Source organism: Populus nigra, chromosome 18 (genome assembly GCF_951802175.1).
Source record: "Populus nigra chromosome 18, ddPopNigr1.1, whole genome shotgun sequence".
Taxonomy (NCBI): Eukaryota; Viridiplantae; Streptophyta; class Magnoliopsida; order Malpighiales; family Salicaceae; genus Populus; species Populus nigra.
Genome location: NC_084869.1, coordinates 3,253,387 through 3,280,137, shown reverse-complemented (window position 1 = coordinate 3,280,137; position 26,751 = coordinate 3,253,387). Strand labels below are relative to the sequence as shown.

At 29.0% G+C, this 26,751-nt stretch overlaps 1 non-coding gene and 1 pseudogene across 1 annotated transcript; one reads left to right on the top strand and one right to left on the bottom strand.

The window, feature by feature from the left end:
• The first annotated feature begins 4,036 nt into the window (after window positions 1–4,036).
• LOC133678825 (pentatricopeptide repeat-containing protein At2g02980, chloroplastic-like) lies at window positions 4,037–7,198 on the top strand (annotated as a pseudogene).
• Window positions 7,199–14,057: 6,859 nt separating this feature from the next.
• Window positions 14,058–14,131, bottom strand: TRNAN-GUU (transfer RNA asparagine (anticodon GUU)). The gene has a single exon. It is a non-coding gene; the product is annotated as a tRNA-Asn (tRNA).
• Window positions 14,132–26,751: the final 12,620 nt, after the last annotated feature.

The following is a 26,751-nucleotide window of genomic DNA, read 5'->3' as shown; positions in this document are numbered from 1 at the left end:
CTAAGTATATATGTGTAATTTGTAGTATCATGAACTACGCATACTAAGTATATATGTGTAATTTGTAGTTGTATTGATTGTCTGTTGTAGTGTATTTATTGCAGTTTTTTTTCCTCTGCTATCATGTCGGCACATATTTAGGGTATGTTTGGGTATCTTTTATACTATCATTTTGTCAAGCTAATTCTTTTTATTTTAAATTAAGTTTTTTTAATATTTTAATGTTATTTTTTTTATTCTAAATGCCGAGCTCACTTATATATATCTTAATTAATCTTTCAGGATTCTGTCTAGATAAGCCTAAAACTTATAAAACTTCAATGAGTAATTTTAAAAAAATAAATTCAAAACTGAACTTTTTACTTGGAATGAATGCGCTCAGCCCAGTGGATTAATTTGGAGCATAACAATGTGGCATAATTCTGCTCAAGATTCTCGGATTCCCTCGAGGGGGAATCAAAAGGACAGAGGGCACTAGGAGCTGGTGTACGTGGAGATTCAAGTATCCATGCAAAGCTCTGATAAAAGCTTGTTCCTTTTGTGATTAGAAATCGGCGAGAACCCACGCAACTTGCCGGGACAGATGACAGGACAGCCATCAAACAAGTTGTGGAAATTAAAAAAAAAAAGGGGGGGGACAAACCTGCTTTTTTTTCTTGGGGTGACGTGGAGATATGGCTTCAAACAAAACAAAAGGAGAAAAAAAAAAAAGGATGGGAGGATAATATTTTTAGTTTAATGAGGATATTTGAATATTTTAACTAATTCTATAAATTTTAAAATTAATGATTATATAAATTTTCAGTGATTATTATATAAAAAATTAGAAGATTTAAATCTAAAATCATATAAAAAATAAATTTTTTAATCCTAAACTTTTATTATCTGCTACATCTATATGGTTATGTGAGGATGATCTTATCTCGGTGGGTGTTGTCTTCGATGATTTGGCTGCTTCTCCGGTCCTTTTCACGAGCAGCATCTGCAACCCGACGAGTTGACTGGCTTCCGCTGTGCCGTCCAATAATGTTACTTGATTGTGTCGAAAAGTGTGTTCGCTAATGTCGCAGTTTATTTTCTTTATTTGAAATATATTGAATTAGTAATTTCTTAAGTGTGTTTTTCTATGGTTTTAATATTAAAAATAAAAAAATACAGTTTAAATATATTTTGAAAAACAGCTGCACGCATTACTAAGCGCAAACACTGTATCATGCTGTCCTTTTCTTCTGGGACTGCAGGAGGAGACCCTAATCCTATCCATTTATTATTATTTGCTTGATATTTATCGGCGTTCATACATAGAGACCAATTCCACGATGCCAATTTTGATCAACTGGGAAAAGCACTTTTTTCTTAAAATGGACTTTTCCCTGAACCCACGGTATACAGCACACAGGCTAGCAAGGATTACTAGACTGATCATGAGATGAATTTAGATTTTTTTTACGTAATTTATTTTTTAATATAAAACAATACATTCAAATAACGATAATAACATCACGAGTCAATCCAGTTTAATTTTACTAAAATTTTATTTTTTATATATTTAAAAAATATTTTAAAAAAAATTCAATTTTTTTTACTTTAAATTAATATGTTTTCTGTGTTTCTAAATCATTTTAATGTAATGATATCAAAAATAATTTTTAAAAAATAAAAATATATTATTTTGATATATTTTTAAATAAAAAATATTTTAAAAAATAATTACAACTCATTCTCTAAATCACAATAAAAAATAACCCGTGAGATAGCAAAGAGAAAAAAAAAATCAAGGCTCAACAAAAGGTCAAGGCCCGGCAAAGTAAGAGTGTTACAAACATAACCATCTAGGTGGTGGCCTAGTGGTAAGAGCTTGGGACCAAGAGGTTTGCTCCCTCTGTGGTCTTAGGTTCGAGCCCTGTGGTTACTCATATAATGGTCACTGGAGGCTTACATGGTCGTTAACTTCAGGGCCCGTAGGATTAGTCGAGGTGCATGCAAACTGACCCGGACACCCACATTAAACTTAAAAAAGAAAGAGAGTGTTACAAACATGGTTTTATTCTTCTAACTCACATTATGCAACGTACGATTGGGATAAACAATTTTTTTTATTTAAAATAGCCTAGAATAAAAGAATTAAAAAAAATAAATTAAAAAAAAAAGTTAACATAGTGAGCTTGTGACCTCAGAAAACCCTACAAAAAGGAAAAGAATAAAAAATAAAAAATCTCAAGACCTAATAGCCCAACATCAATAGATGAAATTAAAAAAAAATCAAAACAATGAAAAAAGATCCATAGCAACTTGTGTTAACATGATTAACTCACGACCCAGAGTAACCTTAGAGGAAGAAAGGTAAAAAAAAAGAAGAAAGCTTAGGTCTAATAGCTTAATATCAAAAGACGAAATTATAAAAAAAAAATTAAACAAATTAAAAGTTAAATCAAACTAATTTTTAAAATTAGCAACTCCGATCGTGAGACTTTGATAACTCTACAAAAGATGAAAACAAATCTTGAACAAAATTCTTAATCATTAAAAAATTAAAAAGAAAAAAAATAATAATCACAATAATAAGGATCAACTTTGATATCAAAACTAAAGAAATTTTTTTTTGAGAGACTTAAATCAAAACATAAAATGAAAAAAAAAAGAAGAAAAGGATAAAAAAAGAGCAATTATAAGAATGAGGATCATAATTGGATAAAAAAATACCGATGGATAAAATTAAAAGAAAAAACAAATAAGAAACTTTAAAAAAATCAAAAGAATGAGAGATAAAAAAAGCAAACAAAACAAAACATTGAGAGATGAATTAAAAGAAAAAAATAAAAAAAATGATAAAAAAATAAAAATTAAAAAAAAGACTCAATCCAAAAAATAAATAAATAAAATATTGAAGGATAAAATTGAAAAAAAAAACTAAACCAAGAAAAGAATAAAAAAAACAACAATCAAGAGAATGAGTACTATATCTGATATATAAAAAATAAAATCAAATAGAAATGGATAAAATTGACAAAAAAAAAAGAATCTAAAACAAAGAAACATTAATAAAAAGAATGAGGATTATAATTGAAAAACGAAATAAATGAGAGGACAACCTTGATTCTTCGCTAACCTAGCATGAATTTCAAGGAGTGAAGAGAGAAAATAGGGGTAGGAGAAAAAAAACAACCGCCACCAAATAATCATGATATGAGCAACACGCATTATCCTGTAAGCTTTGCCTCCGCTAAATGCTTCAAATGAAACGACTTTTGAAAAATTTTGGCTTTTTTATTTGGGAATTGATTCTTTGATAGCTGCATGACGCCACTTGAACACAACTACGTGTTGTGTTTGCTTGTTGGTGTGTGCTTTGCGCTTGCCATTAATTTTTTATGAAAATACTAATTTATCCCTGATCCAAAAAAAGTGTAACAAAAAAAGTCATATGAAAAGTACTAAAATATCCTTGGACCCATCCTTTAATCTTCTTGACATTAAGGACACTGATGTAATTGTAATATATGTTAAAAAAATGAAATTACACAAAAAGCCATCTTAGCCTTTCATTTTTGTTTTGCCTTTTAAGGACATTTATGTAATTCATCAGTAAAAAAAATGTAAACCATTAAATGGTCTCTTGTTAGTTTGCAAATGACATTTGAGTCCTATAAAAATACCATTATAACCCTGCAAGCAAGACAAAAACTATGTGCAGATAAGGGCAAATTATTAATTACACCGTGCAAGTTCACAATTCAATATTGAACAGTTTTAGTTTTTTTATATATATAATTATAATAATCCAATAAAATACAAACATATAACATAGCCCAAATACTTGGGAGGCAGCCCACGAAAGTACCTAGAGGCTACAACTCTATATGGGTTAACACTATCCATCTTTTAAAACCATTTATTTTGAAATATTAAGATTTCATTTCACGAGTTCGTGGAGAGTCGAAGCTAACTTTCGAATCATCATCATGATCTTGTCTTGTTTGCAACTATTTTAATCTTGTTGTTAATTAATATGATCATTAACTGCCTTTTCTGCTGAAATCGAGCTAAAAGGCCTTGTCATTCTCTGCAATTGGGTTCCTTTCGTTCACATATTTCAACCACGGATGCTGTGAGCCTAAACGGTATTTCCAAATCAAAGGAAGAAACTCTTGTATCTCTTTTGAAGAAATGCTCTTGCATGAAATTTTTAGAGCAAATTCTTGCCCATGCAATCCAACTTGGCTTTGAGCAGACCCTTTTTGTTGCAGGCAAGGTCATTGTGTTTTGTGCTGTTGCAGAGCATGGAAATATGAGCTATGCTGTTTCGGTTTTTGAAAAGACTGAGAACCCAGATGCTTTTATTTGGAATACAAAGATTAGGGGTTTCGGCAAGACTAATGACGCTCCAAAAGCATTTGAGTTCTATAAGGGAATGCAAGAGAGAGGTTTGGTGGCAGACGATTTCACTTTCTCGTTCTTGCTTAAGGTCTGTGGGCAGTTAGGGCCGGTTTTGTTGGGGATACAAATGCATTGCAGTACATTAAACATGGGGTTGATTAACATGTCTCTTAGGAACACTCTTGTTCATGTACATGGAATGTTCAAGGATATTGAAACATCCCTCCAACTGTAAGTTTGCAGATATTCCCAGCCTTAGTGGCATGGAATACTATGATTGGTAGTTATGTCTCTTGTGGTAAGTTCAAAGAAGCTCTTGGCATGTTCTCAAGGATGATGGAACTCGGCGTAGAGCCTGACGAGGCCACACTCGTTGAGACGTTCTCTGCAGGTTCTTCATTGGGTGCATTAGATTTTGGGAGATGGGATCATTCATGTATTAGTAATACTGATCATGGGAGTATTATAGAGGTTAATTATTCACTCCTTAATATGTATGCAAAGTGTGGAGCTCTTGAAGAAGCATACGAGACATTCGATGGGATGAGCAAGAAGAATACAGTAACGTGGAATACGATGATTTTGGTACTAGCAGTCATGGCTTTGCAAATGATGCATTGGTTCTCTTTTCCATGTTAGAACAAAAGCTCTGGGTACCAGATAATATTATTGCTTTCTTGATGGTTTTTGTGCTTGCAGCCATGGAGGGATGGTTGATGAAGGAAGGAGATTTTTTGATGTTATGAAGAAAGAGTATCATATCCAACCAACGATAAAGCACAGTGGGTGCATGGTGGATATTTTGGGGCGAGCTGGGCTCGTCAAGAAGGCTTAATTATCGATAAATAAGTAGTGTGCTAATGCAGTGCAATTTTGTGTGGAGAACATTGTGGGCTGCACGGAAATGTTGAACTCGGGGAGCAGGTTAGGAAACACCTTTTGGAATTGGAACCTGATCATATGACTGTTCTTTTTGCAAAAACACGCACACTAGTGTGGGACAGTGGAATGAAGTCATGAGACTGAGAAATTCAAAGCAGAAGAGGGGGAGTTCAGAAACCTGAACCTGGTAATAGTGATGTGGGCAAGCATCCTAGTTTGATGGCAGATAAGCCTCTCTAAGCTTGCTGTGAAGTATATTACATATTGTTGTGCAGCATGAGTCTGTTTTACCAAGCACTTGATTCAGTCAGATGCTTTATCAGCAAATTTCACTGCTGATGCTCTAATAGGGGTTCATGGAAGTGAAAACCTTGTAGCCTTGCTTGAGCTCCTGAATTTTGTTGGGCAGATGTAGACTTCTGGAGGTAAACTTTTGCTTTACCACTCAATGTGTAAGAATATCTCTGTTACACATCTTTGCTTTGCTGATGACCTCATGGTGTTCACAGAAGGTTCTGTTAATTCCATCATGCAGATGTTCAAAAAATAAAACTCATCATGCAGAAATTTTGTTCTCTCTCAAGCCCAATACTTAACATTTCTAATACTTATGATGCACACTACTCCTGGTTTTAAGATGGGAAGCGTACCAGTCAAGTATTTCAGAGATCCTCTTCTCTGGTAAATTGAGTTATGGTGATTTTAAAGCCCTCATTGATGAGAACGCTTTCTGATTGCAGCAGTGGGCTTTTAAATTATTATCTTTTGCCAGGAAGATTGCAACCTGTTACCGGTCTTTTTCAGTATTCAAAACTACTAGCCCTTGAAGTTCTTTCTTCCTGCTTTTGTTATCATATCCATTGAGCAAAAGTTCAACGCATTTTTGTGGAACTGAAGAGTTGACACTGCTGAAGAGGCAAAAGTTGTTTAGGATAGTATTACATCCACTTGAAAAGAGAGTCTTGGCACTGAAAAGTGAAGAGGGGAACTTTGGATGCTTCATGAGGAATATTTGGAACATAATCTTGCAGGCAAGGTCGCTTTGGGTGGCTCGGTGTGTGGCTCAGTACTGTTATGCACATCTCTTAAAAGGTAGAAGCTTTTGGTGCTTATCCGCTCCTAGTGACTGAATCGGAGAAAGCTTGTTGAACTCAGAAGTCTGATTTGGAATCAAACACGGCGCTCAATAGGCAATGGAGAAAATGTTCACCCTCTAATACTAAGCTATCAGCTGCGATTCAAGGTGAGAAATAGCGCTGGCCACCAGCCGGATCTAATAAACTGGAAGCAGTTCACAGTGCTATATCCTTTTTAATCCATCCTCAACTTGTGATCATGTTTAGTGTTTCCTGGAATCCTGGTTCCGATGGACAATTCCCTGCAAGAAGTGCCTGAGAGTTTGTTTGAATGAAGGAGAGCAGAGTTGGCTGGTACAAACTGTTGCATTGTTCTTTAAATATTTCCAGACACGGTTTCATCAATCGGTTGACCGTTTTGGACAGAATAACAGCAAACCGCAGACAATTGAAATGGAGAGAGATATAAATCTTATCTGTGTTATAAGCAAGTGTGCTGATGAGGAGATGAGGATAGAGATCGTGTGTTATTTTCTTGATCTACTACAAAGAGTATTTGGCAGTAGATTTCGAACCTTGACAGTTTACCAACAGAACGCAGGACCTCAAGCCAACCTATAATGGTGGGGGACGGTGCCGATGGACGGAAACGACCTATAACGGTGGGGGACAGTGCACTCGTGACATAGATTATGTTTGTGTATGGACGGAAACGATGAAGCATCGGGATCGCTTACTTTTTTTGGTAGGAGATTAGGCACATCTTATTGAGTTGTATTTAGTTTTAATTTTTATTATTTATTTAGTGGGTTTTAAAACTAAATTTATTGAGTTTTGCTATTTATTTGTAATTTTTAATAGTATGATCAATTTATAATGAATTGAATAAAGATAATATACTTTTAGTTTTCTCCATTTTCTCAATTTAAAACAAATTTCTTCTAATTCTTAACTTTTCTTAAATTTCCTTTATCCCGCATTAGTTCTAATATTTAGTTTTCTTAAATTCAAAACAATTCCTAAATCCTTGAATTGAATTTGTGGAGAGCCCTCCTCAATACTTATCTAAAAAAATTCTTTTAAAATAAAAAATGAAGAAAAATAAAAACATCACAATCAGAAACCTTTTTTTAAAAAAAAAAAATCCTAGCAGAACAGGCCCTTGAATCTATTTTGCCATGGAACCTAGCCACCACTCATCCTCTCAGGCAACAGCCACCATATTCAGTTTTTGCTACCTCAACCGCAGCCCACACCCACAGGCCACCACACCGCCGACCAACACAAATAGCCAGGTCACCTACGGCCACGACAACTCCATCATAGCAAATCAGCACAGCAGTTCAGCGAACAAGCAGCATATCAGCCTTCCCATCTCTCATTAACATGCTTATCAAGACACAACAGACTCTCACGCTAGCAAAGCAGACACCAGTCCTCTCCACAGCCACGGTAGCACAACAACCCAGAAGCGGTCTACAACAGACCAGTTCCTCTCAGCAGCTACCCGACCAATTCTAGTGTTGTTGGTGTCAAATTTGATTGAGAGAGATGTGAAGAAATTTGGGAGTCTTCTGCCAAATCCTACAGCTATCTTTACTGTACAATTGCATACCTTTTTATTATTTTATTTTCTTTGTTTAGATTCTGTTTCTTGAAAAGTAGTTTTTGATTTATAAATAAATTTAAGAAAAGTGAATTATTTTTTAATATTTGGCAGTATAATAAAAAATAAGTTAGAAAATATTTTCCAGTATTTAATTATGTTATGAAAAATAAGCTGGAAAATAACTTATTAATATTTTATTTTTTTCAAGTTTATTAAAATAATAAAGAATAAATTTTACAAATTAAAAGGTTGAATGAGAATAAAATTAAAAATATATATATAATTTCATAAATTATCTCAAATAAAATAAATAATAATCAAAATAATAAAGATTAAATCTAAAAAATAAAAAAAATAAAAATATAAAGAAATTAAAATAATAATAATTAACATTTCATAAATTATTTCAAATAAAATAAGTAACTATCAAAAGAATGAGAATCAAATTTGATAAATAAAAAATTTTAATTAAAAAATGATAAGAGAAAAGTAAATAGCAATTATAAAAATGAGGATCAAATTTAATATAAAAATTAAATTTTAAGGGATGAAATTGAAAAACAAATATTCAAAACAAAATATATATAACAATCAAAAGTTTGAGGACCAAATTTAATATAATCAGCAAATAATATGATATTTCTAATTTTTTTCACAACTTTTAAAAAGTGTTTTCCGTCCAAAATAAAAGAAAAATATTTTTCTGGAAATCAAGCTAAATTTTTCTTTGACTGCAAAGTATTTTCCGTTGACTGGAAAATGTTTTTTATTGACTAATTTTTTTAATAATAAATAAAAAAAATAATTTAATAAGTAATTTTCTAAAAATTATTTTTTTTGGAAATAAACAACCCCTTAGATTAGTTGTAATTTTCTTTTATATTGATTTATAAAAAAACAAAAAAGACAAAAAAAAAAAAAAGAGTCAAAAGTAAAAAAGCCGATACGACAAGAAGTCAGTGATGCTGCATCAATAGAAGCTTGTGTGATGTAAGTGTCTATCTACTTTCTTCAACTTCTCAATATTGAGAAGAGTCAACACGTGTCCATCAAACACGTGTCAACATCTCCCATCAAACACGGGTTTCGGGCTTCCAAATCTGGAGGAGCTGAACTTAGTGGACCAATCCCACATTCTATCAGCTATGCTTCAAAACTAGGAGTCAAGAGGGCATTTGGCAATGAGTTCAAAAGTCGCTTTCAAAAAAATTTGAAAAGTTTGATTTTTAAATTAATATATTTTTAATATTTTTAAATTAATATATTAATTTTAAAAATAATTTTTAAAAAATAAAAAATATTACTGTATATTTTTTTTGAATAAAATATATTTTTAAAAATAACAACCACACTTCTAGACACGTTTAAAATTATTTTGCATTTCGTTCTCAGGCATAATTCCTGATTTGCCTGAAAGTTTAAGAAATCTGAAAACTCAATATTTAATTTAAGAGTATTGTGCAAGTGGATGAGGGTTTTAGTAAACTAGATTAAGATAATACGTAATAACAAGGACTTAACATAACAAATTTAAATGAGTTTAAAAATAAGATTAAGGAAGATTTAAATGTGTCTGTTTTAGCCGTCTAGAAAGTTTGAGAAAAATTTATAATGAAATCGCTAAATATAGTGTTGGAAGAGTTTATAAATATTATTTTTTAAGCTCTTTAATTTTTTATTTCCTAGTCTTGACATCTAGAATTTATAATAGATTTTGAGTATCGTTCTAATCTCTTATTGTTTATACATAAGGAAAAAAATAAAAATTATTCTAATTTATATCTACAATATATTTTTATTATTCAAGTGTAATTCTAAATACCCGATTATATATTTAGAATGCATGCTGCGTCACTGTTATAGTTTTAATTTTAATTTTATTACAAGTAATATTCTTTGGCTTATTTTATAAAATTCCATGCAATATAAATTAAACATCGTAACCAGCACTATTCTAACATTAAACAATATTGAGTAACTTGTGAGAATGCATATTATTAACATCCACCTTATCAAAGTAGAAATATGAACTTTGCAATAACCATGTAATATTTAGGGATAATCATTTTCAGTTTGGTTCGGTTTTTATAAAAAAAATAATCAAATCAAAATTATTTTTTAAAAAAAAACCAAAACCAAAACCAAAACCTAACCGGTTCAAACAGACTGGTTTCGGTTCGGTTTGGTGTTTTTAGGACAAAAACCGGTTCAAACTGGTTTGCTTGGTTTTTTTCGGTTTCATTCAGTTTTTTTCCAGTTTGGGTTCGGTTTGGTTTTTTCAGTTTCAGACTTATAAAACCGAAACCGAACCGGTCGGTTTTTTTAAAATTTTAATTGGTTTAGTCGGGTTTTTTTTCACGATTTGATTTTTTCATTTATTTTTTTCCAGTTTTCTAGGTTTAATCAGTTTTTTAATTTTTTTTGCTCGCCTTTAATAACAGTCCATGGTAATAACATTAAAAATACTGACAGTAAGCACATGAAGCTAGTTAACATGGAACCATAATTTGCATTAATTGATCAGAAAAATTGCTTAATTATTCTGATGTAAAACGAATTGCATTGTGTTTTTAAAGAGGAACAAAAACTTGCATGTGTTAATACTTCATGAAAAAAACTTTTTAATTTTTTTTTTTTAAATATTTTACATTAAAAATGATTAATATAAAATATTTTATAATCAACTTTTAAACTTGGTTAATCTATCAAAAAAATATTTTTTTAATTCATAAAATTTTATAAATAATAATATACACATAGTATCATCCAAACAATTTCAACTATCACAACTCCACCGTCACTTTGCTACCATGATATATAAGGTGATTGAGAGTATGGTAAATGTTATTTTTTAAAGTATTTTTTCTTCAAAATACATTAAAATAATTTTTTTTATCTTTTAAAATTTATTTTTAATATCAATACTTAAAAACAATTAAAAATAATAATTTAAAGCAACTCTCATCACCGTTACTATCATTATATCATTATTATTATTATTATTATTATTATTATTTACATGGTCACTGAAACAAGTATCATGACATTTTTTTCTCGATGTGAAATGTAAAATGTAAAGAAAAAACCAAGAAAAGCAACATTTTATATCCATTGCTTCATGAATCCAAGGAAAGAAAAAAAGAACTTTCGGCCAGCATCATTTGAAGAACCAGAAACAGGTTATTTTCTGGATCAATCATCAACCACCACGTGTGGCAGCCTGATTCTATCCACGTGAGCTGATGCAAACTTTCCATAATTTACTGTTAAAATGCCCACCTATAATCAGCAAGTGATCTTCTGGATTAAAAAAAAAAAAAAAAAGGGTTCCCCAGCGCTTGAAAAATGCTATGATAATGAGAGTTCCACTTGATTCTATCCACGTGAGCTGATTTAATATTGTATGGCATAATTAATGGTGTAAAAAAGGGTTCCCCAAGTAATTAATTTTGAGGGTCCCTAATTAACAACCTATTTTAGGTTAGTTGAGCTTCCGATTCAAGTTTGTTAAAGGGTCGACCTAAGTTCGGTCAATTTGATAATTGATTTAATTATTTTGTGCATACATCAGCTCAATCTGACAGCCGGAGATCTTATATTATTTTCATAATCAATCTCTTTTTTTTTCTGGAAATAAATAACGAATAAAATATTATCAATTACTTTCTAAGCATTATAAAATTTTCTCTGTGTACACTTCTAAATTAGTATATTCAAAATAACCTGTTGAATATATATTATAACCACATTCCAAATAACTTTTTTTGGGTACATATTTAGCAACATTTAATTTTAAAAACAATTATATCAATTTTACTAGTGATTATTATATAAAGACATTGGTTTCAGATATCATTGTCAATATATTTAATGTTGACAAAGTTATACCATAATTGCCAAGAAAAATACCACTAAAGAGATATAATAATATTATAGTAATTATGAAATGTCATTATATTATTTATTTGAGTAAGTGTTTTTAGACAAATACTATCAAAAGTTAATTTTGTTTTGGTGCCTCTTTAAAATTAATATAATGCTTGCAATTTGTCGATATCTCTATTTGAATTTCTATAGTTTAACATTTTTCTAATGAATTTCATATGCATGTAAAAATTGTTCAATCAAATACGTTTATTTTGAAAGAAAACGCCAATAGTTTGATTACTCTTAAAAATTCATTTTTTAAAAGTAATTGAAGAAATTAGAAAATTAGCTCACATTGCGTTGTAGGTTAAATTATTTTTTTAAAAGTAAAAAGGTATCCAAACATTGTTGACATGTTATATAATAAAAACAATTTTACCAACGTGTATCGAATGATATTTTTTTTTAAATATTGATATGGTAATATATTAGATAATATTACTTTTTAAATATTGAAACAACAACATATTAAATAAACACGAGTTAACCTGTTAAATTTATAACTCGAGTCATAAAACAGTGATAACTCTATATAAAGAAAGTCAAAATAAATAATGAATCCAATTTCTAATTAACCCAATATTAAAGGATAAAATTAAAAAAATTATAAAATAAAAAATGACAAAAAAAACTACCCGAATTAACCTGCTAAACCCGTGATCTGAGTCATGAGATCGAGATAATATTATAGAAAGCAAATAAAAAAAATATCATGAAATCTGATTTAAAAAAAAAACTCAATTTTAAAGGATAAAATTGTATAAAATTAATTAAAAAAAGATAAAAAAGAATTCAAGTCAATCCAGGCTAACTTGTTAAACATATGACCTAAGTCACGAGACAGAGATAAATTTATAAGAAATAAATAAAAAAATTATGAAGCTTTATTTCTAAAAAACTCAATATTGAATGTTGAAATCGAGAAAAAAATCTATGAAACCGGGATAACTCTATATAAAACAAATTAAAAAAAATTACAAAGCTTAATTCTCAAACAACCTAATATTTTATGGATGAAGTTGACCAAAAAAACTAAAAAAAAATAAAGATTGAGTTGTTAGAAGTAGAGGTGATCATTTTCGCTTCGGTTTTTATCATAAAAACTAACCAAACAGGTTTCTTTTTAAAAAAACTAAAACCTAACCGGTTCAAACCAACCAGTTTTGTTATTTTAGAACAAAAACCAGCTTGACTCGGTTCTTTCAGCTCGGCTCCGTTTTTTTCCCGGTTTGGCTCGGTTTTTTTCGATTTGGCTCAGTTTTTTTGATTTGGCTCGGTTTGGTTTGGTTTTTTCAGTTTTAGGCTTATAAAACCAAAACCGAATCGGTCGGTTTTTGAAAAATTCTAATCGGTTTAATCGATTTTTTTTCACTGTTTGGTTTTTTTGGTTATTTTTTTTCGATTTTCTCGGTTTAATCTGTTTTTTTGATTTTTTTTGTTCACCCCTAATTGGGAAGTAAAATTGAAAAAATATATATTCAATTAAAAAATAATAAAAATAGAGTCAATTCAGGTCAATCTGTTAAAACTATGACCCGAGTTATGAGAATTATAAAACCTCATAGAAAGAAAATTGGGAAAATTTATGAAACCCAAATAAAAAAGGATTAAAATAATGAATATAGTCAACTAAAGTCAACTTTCCAAACCTGCGACTAAAGTCATGAGATCGAGATAACCTTATAGAGAGTAAATAAAAAAAATATGAATTCTAATTTCAAATCAATACAATATTAAATAATGAAATAAAAAACAATTAGAAAAAGCGACATAAAAAACAATCGAAGTCAATCCGAGTTAATCTATTAAATCTGTTACCTGAATTATAAAATCAAGATAAATTCATAGAAAGCATATTAAAAATATTATGAAATCTTATTTCCAACATATTTGATGTTGAAGGTTGGAATTGAAGGAAAAAAATATAAATCCATGAGATCGGTATATAACCTTATAAAAAAATAAAAAAAACCACAAATTATAATTTTTAAAATAATTTAATATCGAAAGATATGATTGGAAAAAAAACAAAATTAAAAAAAATATATAAATTATTAAATAATAAAATTTTAAAAAAATTACGAAGCACCCTTTTCACTTTGTTTTGTGCTTGTTAATAAAAGTATGTAAACTCAAAACAAAAGCTTTGATAAAGCACAGCCGTACAGGAAAAAAGAAAAAGAAATCGCTAGAAGGAGGGCTTGAACCTCCGACCTTGTGGTTAACAGCCACACGCTCTAACCAACTGAGCTATTCCAGCTGATTGATGAGTCATTCCAACATCATATTCATAAACAAAATTAGAAAGTTGATTTTTTTCACTTATTGAACTGCCGTTTAGAAAGCACAGATATACGGATATTTTTAAAAAAGGATTTTTCTTACTAAAATTTGATTTTTTGTTTGTTTGATTAATTTCAGATCGATTCTTATAGGTATTGTGGATAATTCAATTAATTTTTCACCTTTATATGCTGATATAAAGGATATAACTTTAAAATTATTTAAAAATAATTTAATTTTGATTGGTGTACAAATTAATTTTTTAAAAAATACATTAATATAATAAAAAGAAAAGAAAAGGCCACGTGGTGATCGGTTCCTGCCAAGATTTGACGTAAGAAAACGAGTTTCTCATGAGGCTGGGGGGGGGTGTGGTGATTGCGTTTAGAAGTAGCAAAGCCACGTGGCTGGTTATTTCAACTTCACGTTAACGACTGCCGTCTCCCATTTTAACAAACTCTAACCGCCTAACAACGTCAACGGCACGTCAAGAGTTTTATAATTCTTGTTAAGATTACAATAAAGGCCCCTGAAGTTCTTTGAAATAACGCAACTGCCATCATGCGCTACACGGCCAAACAATCAACTCCACCTCCACTTCTGATTTCCCGATGTGGCTGCTTTTGAATATTGATGTCTTGTATTATAGAAGAAGGATCAAACAGAATTTGACTTCTTTATTAGCTTTTTTTTATGACCTTGAACTTTTAGTCTTCTTAAATTTGATCAAATTACATGGATAAGTCTTCGATTTTGTGTTCAATTCTTAGCTCTAAGGTTTAATCATTCCACTATATATATATATATATATATATATATATATATATATATATTTAAATATCATCTTAAATTTTATCCAAAATATTTTTTCCCAAATAATTAAAATAATTTGGTTCGATTTTCACTTAGTTAAAATTAAATTTGTCCCACTAATTAAACTTTAAACAAACTATTTATATTTATGAGTTCTAAAACAACCTTGCACGAAGAAGGAATTGATTTAAACATAATTGTGAAATTCAAACCTACTCAGTAAGTTTATTTAGGATTTAAATCAGTTTAATTTAAAAAAATAAAGAAAAAAACTAAATTAACTAAGTAAAAAATTTGAGTTGACTTGTTAACTTAATCAACTTGAATTTGATTTAGGGGTGATCATTTTCGGTTCAGTTTTTATCAAAAAAAATAACCAAATTAATTTTTTTTAAAAAAATCAAAACCAGTTCAAAGCAACTGGTTTCAGTTTAGTTTATTTTTTTAGAATAAAAACCGGTTCAAACTTGTTTGACTTGTTTTTTTCGATTTATTTCAAGTTTTTTAGTTTTATCTCGGTTTTTTCCAGTTTGGCTTGATTTAGATTTTGCAGCTATAGAATTAACAATAAAATTAGATAAGGGATTGCTTTCACATGGAAGAGAGATTAGAAATATTATCGGATGATTTAAGGTAAAAAAAAATGCGAAGCTACTATTATAAATATATTTTTTCGAAGATGGTTATAAACAAATTATACTCAATAGGGTAAAGAAGTAATTCCACTTATTGTTCAGAAATTGATTACGTTTACTAAAAGTCTAAAACGGTTGAAAACAATGTGTCGGTATGCCGTAGTTATCTGAAAACATATATGTGGACGAAGTCAAATGTCAGAGTCTTTGGTAATCTCTTGGCAATAGAGTTCACACTTTAATATTGAATTAGTCATACTGCGAAAACAATTATTTTTAAAGTATTTGTTTAAAAAATTATTGAAATAATATCTTTTTTTATTTTTTAAAATTTATTTTTAACATTAGCACATTAAAATGATATAAAAATATTAATTTAAAACAAAAAAAATTTAAATTTTTTAAAATTATTTTTAAAATACAAAAATAAACAGATTTTTAATTAAATACATATATTTTTCCATTAATAAGCTAATGAAGAGAAGATATCATCAATCTCAACCTTAATTGTGCGTATCAACACTTTTAGGAATGCCATTTACTCTTAAGATTTTGCTAATAAATGTGATTTTCAAACACCCTTAATTTAATATTTCAATTATATGCTTGAGATAAAAAAAAATTTGGCTCTTGGGATGAGAGAAAGAGGATAAGAGAAGAGGGGGTGACTGTGTTTATTGTGTATTCTAAAATTCAACCAGCCTTTTATACTTGTAAATTTCAATTCTCATAGAAATAGGTCAATTTTTAATTTAATTTCACAAGAAAATACCACCTAAGATTAGACCTAAACACTTTCTCTGTTTTCCCCTGGTGATCTTTTTGTGTAAGAATTAAATAAGATCTATAGGCAGTTAAAAATCATTATATCCAATGCTTTTATAGAATTAGGTTTAAGATTTATTCCATGCTTGCATGTTTCCTTGCCATGCCTATGAAATTAATTTTTTTTCCCTTTATGAACACATTATGTGATCTTCAGAACTTGATATGTTCTTCCTTTTGAGGCCAGTAATAATAATCATTCAATAATAAATAATAACTAATAATCATTACATAAAATGACAAAAATATTACTTGATAACTATCTCAAATATATATATTATTGATATATAAAAGATGTTTTTTTTTTAATTAATGTGGGTGCCCGGGCTAACTTGTATGCACCTCGACTAATTTCACGGGCTTTGAAGTTAACGACTATGTAAACTTTTATTGGCCATCATATTAACAACCATATGACTCGAACTTAAAACTACATGAAAAGCAAATCTCTTGATTCCAAACTTTTACTATTGAACCACCTACTAAATAATTATAAAAGGTGTTTTTCTACCTCCATTGAACCTTGAAATAATTCCTTAATCACACTAAAAACACAAAAACACTTCACTACTAGGAATACCATACGAAAAACAAGTATGCCTAGCATGTGAAAAATAAATAAAATACCAAGAAAATCATACACAAACGTCAAAATAGCGTGTGGATTCTGCAAGTTTTTTTCTCTTAACTTGGTCCAAGTCAGTCGCTAAAAACAATCCACGAATAGATAGATCTTTCCCACCAAACTTTGTTGCCCTCCCTTCTTCTCTTACGTCTCAAATTCGTATCTTCTTTTGCTCTCCCTTCATTTCTTACCTATATAAATAACCCCCCCACACACTTCTTCCTTGCCCTTCAAAAACACAGAACCATCAAGAGAAAGGTCAGACGATTTTTCTTCAATATTCTCAGGGAAAAAGATGGAGCATAGAAGAGGAAACAGCAACAGCAACAAGAAGAAGGAAGATGGGGTTGTGGAGGAGCAAGTGGGATTTCCAGTTCATAATCAAGTGAAGAAGATAAAGCAAGAATCTTGTTACAAAATCTTGGATTGGATACCGGCTGGGCAGCCTGAGATGAGACCTGTTGTTAAAGTGTTCACCGCCAGATCACATCAAGTTTCTCGCTCTCCTCTGGGATTAGCAGGCAGGCCCATCTCCGTTGGGGATTCATAGAAAGGAGCTGTGGAAATAATCTTGATGATCATGGCGGCTTAGGGCTTCTTTTTAGCAGCAAGAAAGAATACAGGGTTTTGCTTTAGCATCGTTCTTCTTCTATGGTATCTCCCCTGTTTTTTTCTTTTTTGATATTTTGTAAATAACGATAAAAGTATGTGGTAGTTTCTATAATTAATTCTCAGTTTTGATGAACTCGTAGACAGTTCTTGGTTCCTTGCTTCGTTCCACCACCACTCCTCATAAATCTTGAACATATTTATAACAAGGAAGGGACATCTTGCCGTGTTAGCCTCTCTCTAATCACAATCACCATCTTAATTTTGATTTTTAGCATAAGGTTATAATTTTATTTTCTTAGAAATATTTCTGTTGTTCTTTTTTTTAATATGATTACCTTATCTACCCATCATCGTCCGGGTGGTGAAAAGTCCAATTCATGGCCAAGTAATATTCCCTTTTCTCACACTTGAGGTGTTGGTCTGGTGGTGGTAGAAGTTTGTTCTTTTTTTTATACTTGAGTTTGAACTTCACTGTGTATGGATTTGAACCTCGTTGCACATGCTTGTCATCTCTGCAGTGTCTTATATACTCACTAGATTTACAGGATGTTCAGTGGACCGTGAGATTAGTTATGGTACGCGCAAGTTGGCTCAAATATCTATATAAATAAAAAAAAATTCCTTTTTTCTCATTTAATTTTTTTTGACTAATTATGGATAGAAACAGTTGTTCTTAGGTAAATAAAACTCATAATCAGTAGTAATTCGTTATCCAAATGTGTAATATCAGAAGAAATTGAACCTGGATTTTTAATTGAAAATTAATTCAGAAATCTAAAACTCATAATCGGTCGATGATTTTGATGCGATTAATATACTTCTGTAATATATCGAGGATATACCTTTTCCACTTGAATAATGACAGATTCTCAAATTAATCAGTGCTAAATAGTCCACAAAAACTAACCATCAATTGCTGCGCCGTGGTCCATAAACACTAACCATCAATGGCGCGGCGGCGCCATGGTTTCTTATACTACTAGTAATAACAGGAATAACTTCCGGACTAAAATTTGAAGGGGAGTGGTTTAATTGGTAAAGTTTTAGTTTTGTTTTTTAGAGATTATTTGTATAAGTTTTATAAATTTTAGAGTTATTAAAGGTTTATATAATTATTAATTTTAAAATTTGTGAAATTAATCAAAGTACATGTAAGTTAATCTGAATATTTATATTAATTAATAAATAAATAAATTCCCGGTATAATAGTTTAGCATATATTTTTACTTTAAGGAATGTTGACCCAATTATATTTTTTTTGATGAAGATTGGAAACTTCGAGAAAGAATAACAACCTTGTAGAATTAAATTTTTAAAGCATTGGCAAAAGAATAAAGCATGGTTTAGCATTCCGATGCCCCTTTTTATTAGTCCATAATCAAACATGTCTATAATAAAATCCAAGACAATTAATTTATTATTGCTTTCCAAATTTAAGAGAATCATGATTTCCTTATAATAAAATCCGAGGCATAAATAAACCTAATTATTACTTACCGTGTTTTTTTTTTTACTAAGTTTTTAATCATGTTATTTTAAATATGGCAAGATCTCTTCTTCTTCTTTTTTGTACAAACAAGATCTCAATTTAAAATAAAAAAAATAAAAAAATCAATCCAAAATATTCACGAATAGTTTCCTTTTGTTAACCTAAAGGGAGGAACATTGATTTTTTTAAAATTAATTTTTTTTTAGTATTTTTGAATTGTTTTAATGTGATGTTGTCAAAAATAAATTTTAAAAAATAATATATATATATATATATATATATATTATTTTAATATATTTTCAAATAAAAAATAATTTAAAAAACAACACTATTATAATTATAATGGAAAACACACCACGTTATTCAGTCTAATCCAACTCATGATCCAAATTACACAGGTGGAGTGTTGATAGGCTGAGGTTCTGACATATATGTTTTTTTAATGGGTTGGGCTATTTCTATTTCTGGAGTTTGTTTCTGTAACGGATTTTTCAGTAACACATAAACTTGAAACTACCGTGATCTAGTCATGTTGTCTGTCCTTGGACAGGAGCCCATTGTAGTCTTTGGACCTATCTTTTTAAATTACAAATGTTCACAATGAATTTTCTCTTTCAACATGTATGCCCCCTCTTTTGAAACAGGTATAATAATAATAATAATAATAATAATAATAATAATAATAATAATTGCAGGAGCACTTTTATTAAACTAGGCCTGACTTGGATTTTAAGAAAATAAACTTGGAGTTGACACAGTCGACCTAGTGAGTCAACCCGAGAAATGATTAAAACTTATTGATTTTTTTTTCAAAAAATATTATTAACTCCGGTTAACTTGTCTGCTTTGTAATCCAAACCTTCCATTGAATCGATCTCTAGATTGGGTTTAATCACTATTTTTAGATGACCATGATATAAATTAGGTTTGGTTACAATAAAAATAGAAGGAGAATTGACTTAATGTGAACTTTCAAAAATCCTAGTTGACCTGCGACTCGATTAGCCCAAGATAAATACAATCAAAACTTGTTATTTTTTTTTAATTTTTAACTTATTCTTAAAGTGATATTTTTTTATATATATAAAATTAAAAAATTAAGTTGACCTTGATCCGATCAATCTCTTGATTGAGTTTACAAACTGTAGGTTCAATAACTATAATAAGGAGAAACTCGCTGGGTGTATGTTCGGAATCTAAATATCATGTAGTCTTTCATCAAAGAAAAAGGAATCTACTCATATTAATTTCTTTTTTTTTTATGGAAAGATGTTCTTAAAATATTTCCCACATAAGTAAGGGTATATTATGAATTTTTGGGGACCCCTATTTATTTATTTATTTATTTTCCTATGAAGTGGATGCTTCTCTTTTGGAGAGGCTGTACTTATGTGTTTTTTTTATGGGCTGGGCGCTTAGTCATGAGCTCAGTATGCTGTAATTGGATTTTTCTGTGACCATATTATCCAATTACCAGCATAAAATCCAGCTGTCCTTTTCTGGGCCTATGCTTCTGACTGACATGCATATTGTTCCAAGCCCGTTATGTCGTGTTACAAATAAATCTATCTTCCCTTTCGTGTCCTTAGATCTTAAAAACCCAGCAGTCATTAGATAGGTGGCCCGTCCTTATCGAATTGTTTTTTAACGTAAAAACAAATAAACAAATGTCGTCAATAGAAAAAAAAAAACAATTCATAATCATTGTTTTTAAATTAAGCTTCAATTCTAAAAGAAATCCTAATAATTTTAATTAAGTTGTATTAAAAAAACATAAAAATAATACAACTTTTATGCATTACCACAAGAAACTCCCATCTAGTGCCATTAAACCTTGCTTTCTTGCTCTTTATTGAATTCTTTCAATTTTTATACATTCCGAGCTATGAATAGACTAACTTGATGCATAAAATATTAGTGAAATGTATGGCTTGACTAAAAAAAATCCAAAATGATCTATTTTTATGTAAATATTGATGTGGTGACATATTCAATCACCAACATGTCAAATCTGCAGCATGAGTGTTTGATCTGATTGAATTTAATAAGTTTATTTTTATAAAAAAATATTTTTTATTTAATTATATAATAATAAAAATAGACCATCACAATAAAAAAACTGAATAAAATATAAAAAAAATGATTATGATAGTTTGTACAAAAAAAAATGATTATACAAGAACAAAGTCAAAATTAAATAGAATTTTAAAAAATAATATCTAAAAAACATTATATTAATATAAAAAGATCTCTCTCTCTCTCTCTCTCTCTCTCTCTCTCTCTCTCTCTCTCACACACACACACACACACACACACACACACACATATATATACATATATTAAATTATTTTATTATTAAGAAATTAAATTAAACCAAACAAAACCCACAAACCTCGTTGATCTGACATGCTTGGATCTTAGAAAAAGATCAGGTGCATGTGTCTGTGAGCCTAGACTCATGCAACTAAGCCTTGATTTTTTATTTATTTTTTAGAATGGGTAGATAATATGTTATTCATGCTATTTAAAAAAAAACAATCAATGAATCATTTATAAGCTTAGAATTTGCAACTAAGCCTTGATTTTTTATTTATTTTTTAGAATGGGTAGATAATATGTTATTCATACTATTTAAAAAAAAAACAATCAATGAATCATTTATAAGCTTAGAATTTGAGTACCAAGAAACCAGAAAATCAAGGCAATAACTCTTTTTTTTTTCACCTAGAAATTCAATTTTCAATCTATTCTCTCCTCATAATCACCCCTATTAGCCTAAGAAACTAACCACCAACTAAAAAAAAAAACCTTAAAACGGTTTAAAAATACAAAATCAAACTTAAAACAAAGATATTTTCTCAACCACAACTTACTTGTTTAAGTGATATTGAGCCCTAAAAACACTTCCATGATTCTTCTTCCATCATGAGGAATAATTTGACATTAAGTTTGGTCATTTTTTTCAAAGAAATTGGATCGATTGACCTCTTTTTTCTCTTTCTTCATTTTATAATGACTCTTTCTCTTTCCCTATACCTCTTCTCTTTTAATGTTAGAGACTAAAATATGAAGAAAATAAAATTATGGATCAAAACATAAAACCTTAGAAAATAGAGGTTAAAATGAAAAAAAGTTGAAAAGAACTAAAGATGCTAAAAACATGCCTGGGTGACAATACTAAAAAAAGCCTGAAAATTTGTTCAAGTATCAAATTTGGACCTTGAAGTTTTAATTATGTTTAATTAAGAAAAGTGAATTTGATTTTTTCAAATTGAGTATTGATTTGATGCCGAAAGATTTTTAAACATTGCAAGAAACTCTTGCAAAGTTAACCGGGATAAACCATCAATTATAATATTAAATTAACTAAACTTTAAAGAATTAAAATGATAAAAAAAAATATTGTGCGAATCTATAGTATTTGCTCTCACAAGTCAAAGTTATTCACTCATCCCTCTTAGTTTTTTATGTCATATAAATATTGTTAGAAGATGTTCATTTAGGTTGTGTTTGTTCATTATCTCATGATAGAATGGATAAATATGAAAGTAATATAAACATGTTTAGTTAAAGAAATAGAAGCCAAATAAATGCCTCTAATATAGTTTTAGCATGAATATATGTATTTTCAAAACAAAATATACAAGAAAACAAGTCTCATTTGTCTTTATTATTTTCATCTTTTTTTTTTTTTTGAAATGGTAGCCAAACCTTACTTTTAAGAAAACCAATGATACATGTTCAATTTAAAATTTTTATGTGGAGGTTTTAGGTTTATTATTTAAAAAAAGAGATGTAACGATTTCTTATCTTTTTTTTTTTTGGATTCGAGGAAACCCCACCTCCTGAAAAACGTACTTTGTGGGTCCAAGTGAGTAAGTAAAACCCTTGCTGTCCCAGGCTCTTACAAGAGGTGCACGTCCTGACTCGAACTCGAGACCTGCTGTGCAGATCTTAAACTCTTTGCCACCACGCTACGCTCCAAGAGACGATTTCTTATCATATATCATGTAGTCCAAAATTGATTGGATTCTACATTAGGTTATACCAAAAAAAACAAAAATGATCATTTTCTTTTTTAAATTTCCACCAAATATATAGAAATCGCAATTGGAGACACCCATTTTCTATCATGGCTTCCACATAACTATGCACCACGTGATGTTAGCAATTTCTTACTTTCTACAATGGTAGTGATTATCGTTTCGTCTGCTGAGTAAAAGCTTCGAGAGATGCTCATACTTTAAAGCTTACTTTGGTGTCTGATTAATACTTGAAATTGTGTGGTAATGATTTGTTTTTAAATGATTTTTGTTTGAAAATATATTAAAATAATTTTAATATTAATATATCAAAATGATTTAAAAACACATAAAAATAATAAATTTAAAACAAAAAAATAGCTTTTTTTAAATTTTTTTAAAATATTTTTAAAATACAAAAATAAACAGCCAAGACATCCTGGCAAGTATTCATATTTAATGATCTTGTCTACTTTAGGATCCATAATTAAAGATTCTTAAATGGAAACCTCACATGGGATGATGTGTTGCTTTCTTATTGGATATTTGTAGCGTGGAATTAGAATGGAAAAGAGAACCAACTTGGTTTCTTCGTCATGGTTGCATTAGGACATGATCCTCAATTCACGTATGGTTTCTTCGTCATGGTTGCATTATCCTCAGTCTTATCAATATTTCTCAAATATTAGACATCTTCTAATCTCTCTTCCTTCCGAGAGACTCGCTTCTCGTGGATATTGGTAATTACAACTTGATTATCATAATTTTTTTATTTTTTATTCAATTTTATTTTTTTTTGCAAATCTAAAGGGTGTTATAGAGAATTATACAAGGTATAAAAAAAGGCATAATTTTACTGCAAAATATTCTTCAGTTTGTTTATTTTAAAATGGTTTAATTTAAATGACCAAATTTAATATTAAATTTAAGAGCACTCTAATATTGTTGTTTTCTATACAGAAAACATACGGTTTAATTATGGAGAAAAATAATGATATTAATAATGGAGGACTATGAGAATATCTTTTAATGTAAGAAAAAAATTGAAGAACCATCATTATTATTAACAAGAGAAAATGCCAAGAGCATACCAAAAAATATACTATTAACCTTTGTAAAATATGATTACCGTCAAATGATCACCTATTATAGTGAATTATCTTCTATAATTTTAATTCTAGCCATTCAGAGTTTCAGACTTGTTTAAAAGTATGGTATAAATTAATTTTTAAAGTATTTTTTGTTTATAAATATATTAAAATAATATTTTTTTATTTTTTAAAATTTATTTTGACATCAACACATTAAAATGATTCAAAAATATATAAAAATAATTTAAAACTAAAAATAATTTTAAAAATCTTTAAAAACAATATTAGAAGTTAGAACACAATATCAAATAAAATCTTTATCAGAGACTATAACTTTTTAAGAAAAACACGACTTTAAATTAGATTAAAAAAATTAAAAAATATTTTTATGAATAATAACATAACAAAAGTTTTTTTAAACAACTTACCGGCCTTTTAAATTTCATGATGCGATCACCGACAATGTACAACATACACTTGCTCGTGGTCTCAACTCTCAATCATAGTTTTTTTTTTTTTTTTTTTCCCGTCTTCTCTCTACAGAAAAAACCACTACAGTCATCAATGTCAAGCTGTCACCCGTGCTAGGAAACAACATATTTATTTTATTTTTCTTTTATTTTCCTTCACAAAGGACCTAAATACTTCCAAGTCACCCACAAATTTCATAGATTAATATTCTGATTTTTAGAAAAATTAGAGTAAATAAAATTTATTTATTTTTTGTTTAAATACAATACTTTTCCTTCGAGAAAGTTAAAAAAAAATATTTTTTCAGTTTTCCAAATTTGTATTAATTTTAAAAAACTTATTTTAGATGTTCATCAAAGGTTTTTTTAAAAAAACATTCACTGTTTTTTAAATAAGAAATATCAATAATACAATATTTTTTTATATACAACCATTTTTTAAAATATTTATTTTTTATATATTTTTATATTTAGTTAGTGTCATAATTTTATTTATTTTTATTATAAACATAATGTAAAAGAATTTTTTTTTTGGAGTTGACAAGCACAGCTTGTTCATCATAATTTCCAATTTGAATTGAATAAAATTAAAATCTTATAATTAAATGATCACCAATATGATATGTTATTCCAAATTTACATTTCCATTCGCTATAATTGGAAGAACCATAATGGATTATGAAATAAAGCACTCAATTATAAAGAAATCGAAAGAGAGGGAGAGTGGTCTTTCCCTGAGCATGTCTTCTTCAACCTTCAAGATTACTGAAGCAAGTCAGATTTTTATATTCAAGTGACTTATTTTGATGTCTCTCTCACGAAACTCTGATCGACTCCGGTGATAATTTCCTTGCTGGAAAGCAAGCATATTATACTACATATTCGCATATGAGTATGAGTATGGTCGTGTCAATTATCCTTCTGAATGGGTTTGAGTGGTATGATAAAAACGAATATTTTTTTGTTATTTTTATAGTTTAAAGGGTTTAGAGTTTTCATCTAATATTTTGATTATTAGAAATTTTAACTAGTTTTTAGAGTCTAAATAAAAAACTAATTATATATAAGAAAGATAATGTCGCATTTAACACGTCTTACTTAAGATAAGTTATATTATTCATTTGTTTGATTATTACTAAGGTTCTGATGTTTTTTTTCTTAATCATTGGCCTGTTTATTAATTAAAACAGATCCATCATGGTAAGAGAACCATGACTTTATAGTCAATCCTAGCTATTTTAAAACAAAACATATTTTTTTGGATTTGTTTTTCTTAATATCAGAATTTTCTTGATAATAAAAATAAACAAATTAATTTTTTGATGTTTTTAAAATTTAAACCAAGTCTCCATGCCTTCAATAAACTTGTTATTAAATCTATGACGTGTGCAAAATATAAATTTTTTATTTTTATTTTTGTTGGTATGCTAAATCATGCAATAGTTTTTTCCTTTTGTGTTTTTTATCTTTCTTTTTTCATTAAAAATAAAAACATGATTTTTGTTTGGAGCAACTTGGCTATATGCAATTTGAAAACATAATCTCTAATGATGGAGATTATAGATTCAATTGGTCAAGGAAGGAAATTAAGGAATTGTTGATTACATAGTTCCTTCTAATAATGGGGTTTATGGAATTAGTTGGTTGGGGACGATAATTAAAGGATTATTAGTTATATAATTGATCCTTGAGGAATATGATATGTTATTAGTCGGTTGAGTAGATGGAAACCAAGTGAATTTGATGGTACGCTTATGTTCAAGAGTAAAAAACAAATCTTTTATTTTCACGTATACGACAATAAAAAGTTTGGTGAAAATATCGTTTATATCTAAGTTTTAAATGGTGTTTAATTATATTTTTAATTTTTTAATTTTCAAATTATTTTAATATAGTAATATTAAAAAATAAAAAAATATTATTTTAATATATTAAAAAAAAAACATTATAAAAAATAATCACTCCGATCATGAAAGGTCTAAGGCGTGCGTTTGTGGGTTGGTAACGAGGTAGCT